The sequence below is a fragment of the Tupaia chinensis genome, unplaced genomic scaffold (assembly GCF_000334495.1).
Source record: "Tupaia chinensis unplaced genomic scaffold, TupChi_1.0 Scaffold140301_1, whole genome shotgun sequence".
NCBI classification, from domain to species: Eukaryota; Metazoa; Chordata; class Mammalia; order Scandentia; family Tupaiidae; genus Tupaia; species Tupaia belangeri.
Genome location: NW_006200179.1, coordinates 2476656 through 2482549, shown reverse-complemented (window position 1 = coordinate 2482549; position 5894 = coordinate 2476656). Strand labels below are relative to the sequence as shown.

Below are 5894 nucleotides of genomic sequence, written 5' to 3'. Positions count from 1 at the left end.
TAAGTCTTCATTGTTTTCACAATTACTTTCCTGTCCTTGGGCATACCATGCCACAGGCAGTGCATGGCCACTCTGGCGCCATCGTGTGTATGTGCCAGGTATATCACTGCTTCACGGACGGCTTCAATCAGTTCTGATCTGAGTTTTCGGGGTGCATAGGTAAAGAAGTCTAAGAATACTTTATGTACCAATGAGTGCTTAATCACAGCTTCCTTCTGGGCCATTGGAGTTAGAATCTGCTTCATTTCCTCCATAATGAGCTCTAATTTTGCAGGCTTTGCCTCTAACACCTTGTCCAGAGTTGGGTGATCTGCTGACTTGTAAAGCTGGAACGTGTTCCCGTAGAGCTCCTCTGTCAGCATGTTCCTCTGTTCCAGGATGGCTTTGTCATTGTAGGCGTACTCCACGATGGCCGACACTTCTGCGTGTCATAGCATCTTCAGCGCGTGGCCTTTAAAGCTTCTGATTATCTCTGCAATCTGTGGTTTACTTCCATACATGAGAAATTTCTTAACAATATTTCTAGAATATTTGGCTTTACTTAATTCAACCAAATCACCTCGCAGTTCTTCGAAGGCCTGTTTTCTCTGTTCTTCATTACCATATTGAATGTAACACTGGATCACCCGCGTTGAATCATGAGCAAATGCAATAGTTTTAATTTTTCCTTGAATCAATTTCTGTAAGTCATTCATCAACTTCACTCTTTTTTTCTTTGTCACAGTCTTCCTTCTTAAAATCTCCCAGATCTGCTCAGACCGAGCGACAATGTCATAGTTGGTTTTATCATTAAGTTGCCTGCTCTGCTTCAGTTCTTTCTTCTTCTTTTTGAAATCATCCCATTTGGGTTTCTTGGCTGCTGAGTCATCACTTTGACTGTCTGACTGGAATTTTCTCTTCTTGTTGAATTTATCTGCCTGCTGGAATTTATTCTTAGGTGCTTTGTCCCCTTGCTGCTTATTCTTGAACTGCTTTACACCCTTTTTCCCAGGTCTTGTGGCACTTTTCTCAAAGTTCTTTGATGTGATTTTAGGTCCACCTTCCTTAACAACCTTTCTTGGGAATGTCTTTAAAGAACCAGAGTCACTGTTTTTACGGAATCTCTTTTTTTCTTGTGATGCCTTTGTATTCCTTCCTGGTAATTGTTTTTTCGCTTTTACTTCCATCGTATCAACTCGCACACGTGGGGCTGAAGTCTGAGCTACAAGCAGCCCATTCTATCATTTTTGACAATATATTATCTCAAAAAATTCCTTGTGACATTATAAAACTGTTTTTGTAGTTTGAAAAACATTTGAATGAATGAATATGTAACATTTTATCTTTTTTTTACACTTTGTGATTCAATATATATTGATCATTGGACAAATATCATGTCTCAAGGGCAAGAGTGAATCTTTCTGGAAAAGAAATGTGGAGTCATTAACCAAGGTTTACCAAATAATTGTTTACCTGTCATTATTCCACTGATATTCTTCTAATATAGAAAGTAACACTCCAGTTATCAGCAATTGATTTTAATAAGGCTATCTGTTGGGACCAGCAGTTAGCATAATGGCTTTGTCACTGGACTCCCACGTGGTTAACTATGGTTCGAATCCCGGACCCGGTGGCTTAAACTCATGCCGGGTGCATGTGCATGCGTGCCCAAGATCCCGAGAGGAGCTTGGAGGAGAAGGGATTGCGGCATGACCATACTCTCTGGGGGGTGATTTCTCGCTTTCTATCTCTCTGTCTCTCTCTGTCTGTCTGGAGAGTGCATGTGCCCTATAGCAAAAACCTCTCCCAAAAAAAGAAAAAAAAGAAGGCTATCTGCTAAGTATCAATTTACTTTCTTTGAGTAATTTTGACATTTCCAAACAAAATAATAATTTTTAAAAATTATACTTCTTTTGGGCTGGCAGTTGGATTGGTGGTTAAGAGTGCTGGATTCCCAATGGCCAATAACAGTTCGAGTCCTGGACCTGGCAACTTGCTTTCTCACTTTCTCTCTCTCTCCCCCCACTCCCTGTCTCTGATAAAATTAAATTGAAACAAATGAATAAATAAATGGAATTAAATAAAAATAATACTTAAAAAATACTTATTTTAAAATGATTACTTGGGAGCTCAGGGAGTGGCATAGTAGTAAAACAACTGGATCCACATAAGAAGCATCCCAGGTTTGCATCTTTGAACTGCCTGATGCATGGACTAATGTGCCCATGATTGGAGCCTGCTTGGGGACTCTGGGGTGTTTGTCTCTCTGTTTCTCTTTTTCTGTCTCTTAAATGGAAGAAATAAACAGACTTTAGAAAAACATGATTTGTAATTATTCCTAGAGCATTATTGATATGAAACTTCTTTTTTTTTGGGGGGGGGTGGGATTTTGCTCATGTGCTTGCAAGAAAAACAGAGAGAGACAGAGAGACAGAAAGTGAGAAATTACTCCCTGAGGGGGATTGCCACACTGTAATTCCTTCTCCTCCATTCTTCTCTTGGGATCTTGGGCAAGCACGCACACATACCTGGCATGAGTTTAAGCCACCAGGTCCGGGACTTGAACCACGGTTGACTACAGGGGAGTCCAGCAACATCACCATCACACTAACTGCTGGACCCTAAGAAACTAGTTTTTAAGAAGTTTTTGCCTTAGGGAGAAAAAGACAGAGACAGAGACAGTGAGCGGGAAAGTGAGAAATCATGTCTCAGCTCATTCAATCAGGCAGAAGTTCCCTCTTCCTCAGTCTTTTTATTTTATTAAGATTCATAATTTATTAAATGATCCCTACTAATATCAAAGAAGTCATTCTGCTTTACCCAGTCTAGTAATTCAGATTTTAATTTTGTCCAGATGCTCTCACAGACACACCTATAATAATATTTGACCAAAAGTCTGGACTCTGTAGTCTATTCAAGGTAAAACATAATATTAGCAAATACATACAAAAAGGCAGATAAATATACTAAGTGTTTTATGACTTCAGGTAAAAAAATATTAACTCTAAAAGAAATGATGTAGAGTTTCTTCTTTTGTCCAAATCAAAGAAAAGTATCAAACTAATGAATCAGAAACATACGAAAGAGAAAAATACTGCTGGAATGTTAATTTTTTATTAGTACTATAAATTTAATTTGCACAGTAGTTTATAGTGCAATCAATCTATTGAATGTTCAAGCACATTTCTCAGGTAAAGATTTCCACATGCCTGTCATAGCATAAAAAAATGCAAGTGTCTAATTATCATTTTAAAAATCACCTATAAAATATTCAAGTATTGACACTAATGGAAACAGGAAAAATCTGAGTGGTAGTTAAAAATATGTGCATTCTTAAGAATTAATTTACTTAACGAATGAAAAGCTAAAAGTAAGTAAGAATTGGAAAACAACAGATGTATAGGAAGAATCTGAGCAATGCAGAAAATACTATAGGAGTCCTAGGTGCAAGGTCAAAAAGTCTTTAGAGAAAAATGTAACTTTTTGATATGTGCCAAACATTGAGGGAAATTTTACAGAGTTAATCAGAATAAATGTTACATGCAAATAACTTATGGGCAATAACTGAAATATTAGAATATATAACAATTAAAATTTTAGCTCTGAGCATTATTTTAAAAATGAAATATTTCACATTTTTTACATTTAAAATAAGGCTTTTTAGTTTTTGCTAAAGGGCATGTGCACTCGCCATGGTGCGGAGAGAGAGAGAGAGAGAGAGGGGGAGAGAGAGAGCAAAAGAGGGTAAGTGAAAAATCATCCTCCAGGAGGGATGGCCATGTTTGCAATGCTTCTTTGTGCTCCTCTCAGGATTTTAGGCACATACATACACATACCTGGTGTGTTTTTTAAGCTGCTTGTCTGAGACTCCAACCACATAGTTGACCATGTGAGATTCAGCCACTTTAACCTCTGCTCTACCTCCTGGTCCTAAAATAAGACTTTTAGAAAGTATTTTATTATGGTAATAAATATTACTAAGTCATAGGGAAAAATTTATTATGCATTCTGATTGAACTTTCATAAAATAATATTTAATTATGAGCATCGATACATTGTTGCCTTTAATAATTATTCATTTTATTACTAAGGAACATACCTATACATAGATGATAAATTATACTTAGGCATACATTAACATACAGAAACATACGTGTGTGTATATGTAATTTATTTAAAAATTTATTAATGATGCTTATTAAATTGAGTAAGAAATTTATTTCCTAATTTCCAGAGAGTGTGCCCCTTCACCAGAGAGAGACAGAAAGACAGAGAAAACACTCCCCCCCACAGTGGGGCAAGGTCGCACTGCAATCCTTTTGTTTCTCCATCCTGATAAGATTTTGTATATGCATCCATGTACATACACCCAGCATGTTTTTCAGGCTGTCGAGGCTGGGACTCTGTAGTCTCTTGTGTGAGATCTAGCTCCCTTGACCATAAGGCCATAAGGCCAGTCCAAGTAAGAAACTTTTAACTAAATTTTTTTTTTTTAGAGGTTTTTGCTATTGGGTGAGTGTGCTCACCAGAAAGACAGGCGGAGACAGAGAGATAGAAAGAGAGAAATCACCCCCTCACCCCCGCCCCGAGGGGATGGCCATGCTGTAATCCCTTCTCCTATATTCTCCTCTCAGGATCTTGGGCACGCATGCACATGTGCCTGGTGTGAGTTTAAACCACCAGGTCTGGGACTTGAACCCAGTTGACTACATGGGAGTTCAGCGACATAGCCATTATGCCAACTGCTGGTCCCAACAATTACCTAATTTTAAGTACTCTCAGTTTTAGTATTATACTTTAGGTAATGGAAATAACAATTATTTTATGATTATCCAACAAAGGTTAAAAAAAGAGATATACAGCACAAACTAAATGATAAAGGCAATTATGGAAATAATACTGACTGTGCCAACTCACACAATATTCACTTTAAAACTAGTATGGGTAAAGGGATTATATTTGTAAGACCAAGGAGTAAAAGAGGTGAAGTATTTACTAAGTACCAAAAACATACCATAGTATTATTATATTCTTTACATATTTATTTTTTATTTAATCTTCAGTTTAACACAAATAACTAAAATTGTGCTCAGTTAGAGTTGGGAATAATGGGTAGAGATCTATGTATTACACTTACAAAGGTCACAAAACTCCTTGAAAGTTGTCAAAGTGAGTGAGTAGATGCAAGTTTCTCTCTGAATCCTAATGTGATTCTCTAGAGGGTGTGATTCTGCAACTGGCTTTGCATTTAGATAGCTTTTTGAAGAAATCATAGACAATTATTCAAAACTATAGGAGACATATTCAGGCAATCTCTATGGGGCAGGAAATCTCTATGGGGCAGGACAGCCTTTAAGTGACACATATAAGGTGCAAATTCATTAACATTGAAAAAAAAAGACTGAGTTTATCAAGTGAAGAAAGGTGTAAATGTCATGTTTTCTAGCCATGTCATAGGTGATCCCTTAATTCATCAGACAGCTCTACATTGACGGTCTGTAGTCATTACCAATGCGGTCCCAAATGTTTCACTTTTTCTTCTTTTCAATTCATGACTGTTTTAAATCATGTTTTTTAAAAAAGTATTTAACCATGTTAATAAATATTACCAAGTCATAGGTAATAGAAATTTAAAACAATCATATTTACAACTTCCTTACTGTCAGGAACGGCAGAGTGACTTCCTGTGGCCAGTGAAATGTGACTCAAAGTGGCATATGTCATGTCTTTCTTCTTTTCTTTCTTTTTTTTTTAATAAGAGATTTTCACTATAGGGCATGTGCATTCACCAGAGAGACAAAAAGAGAGAAATCATACCCCAGGGAGGATAGCTATACTGCAATCCCTTCTCTACTTGCATTCTCCTCTCAGGATTTTGGGCATGCATGCACACACTCTTGGCATGAGTTTTAAGC

General features: G+C 37.1%; 1 pseudogene; it reads right to left on the bottom strand.

The window, feature by feature from the left end:
* LOC102479807 (pumilio homolog 3 pseudogene) overlaps positions 1 to 1182 on the bottom strand; it is a 14070-nt pseudogene extending 12888 nt beyond the window's left edge.
* Positions 1183 to 5894: the final 4712 nt, after the last annotated feature.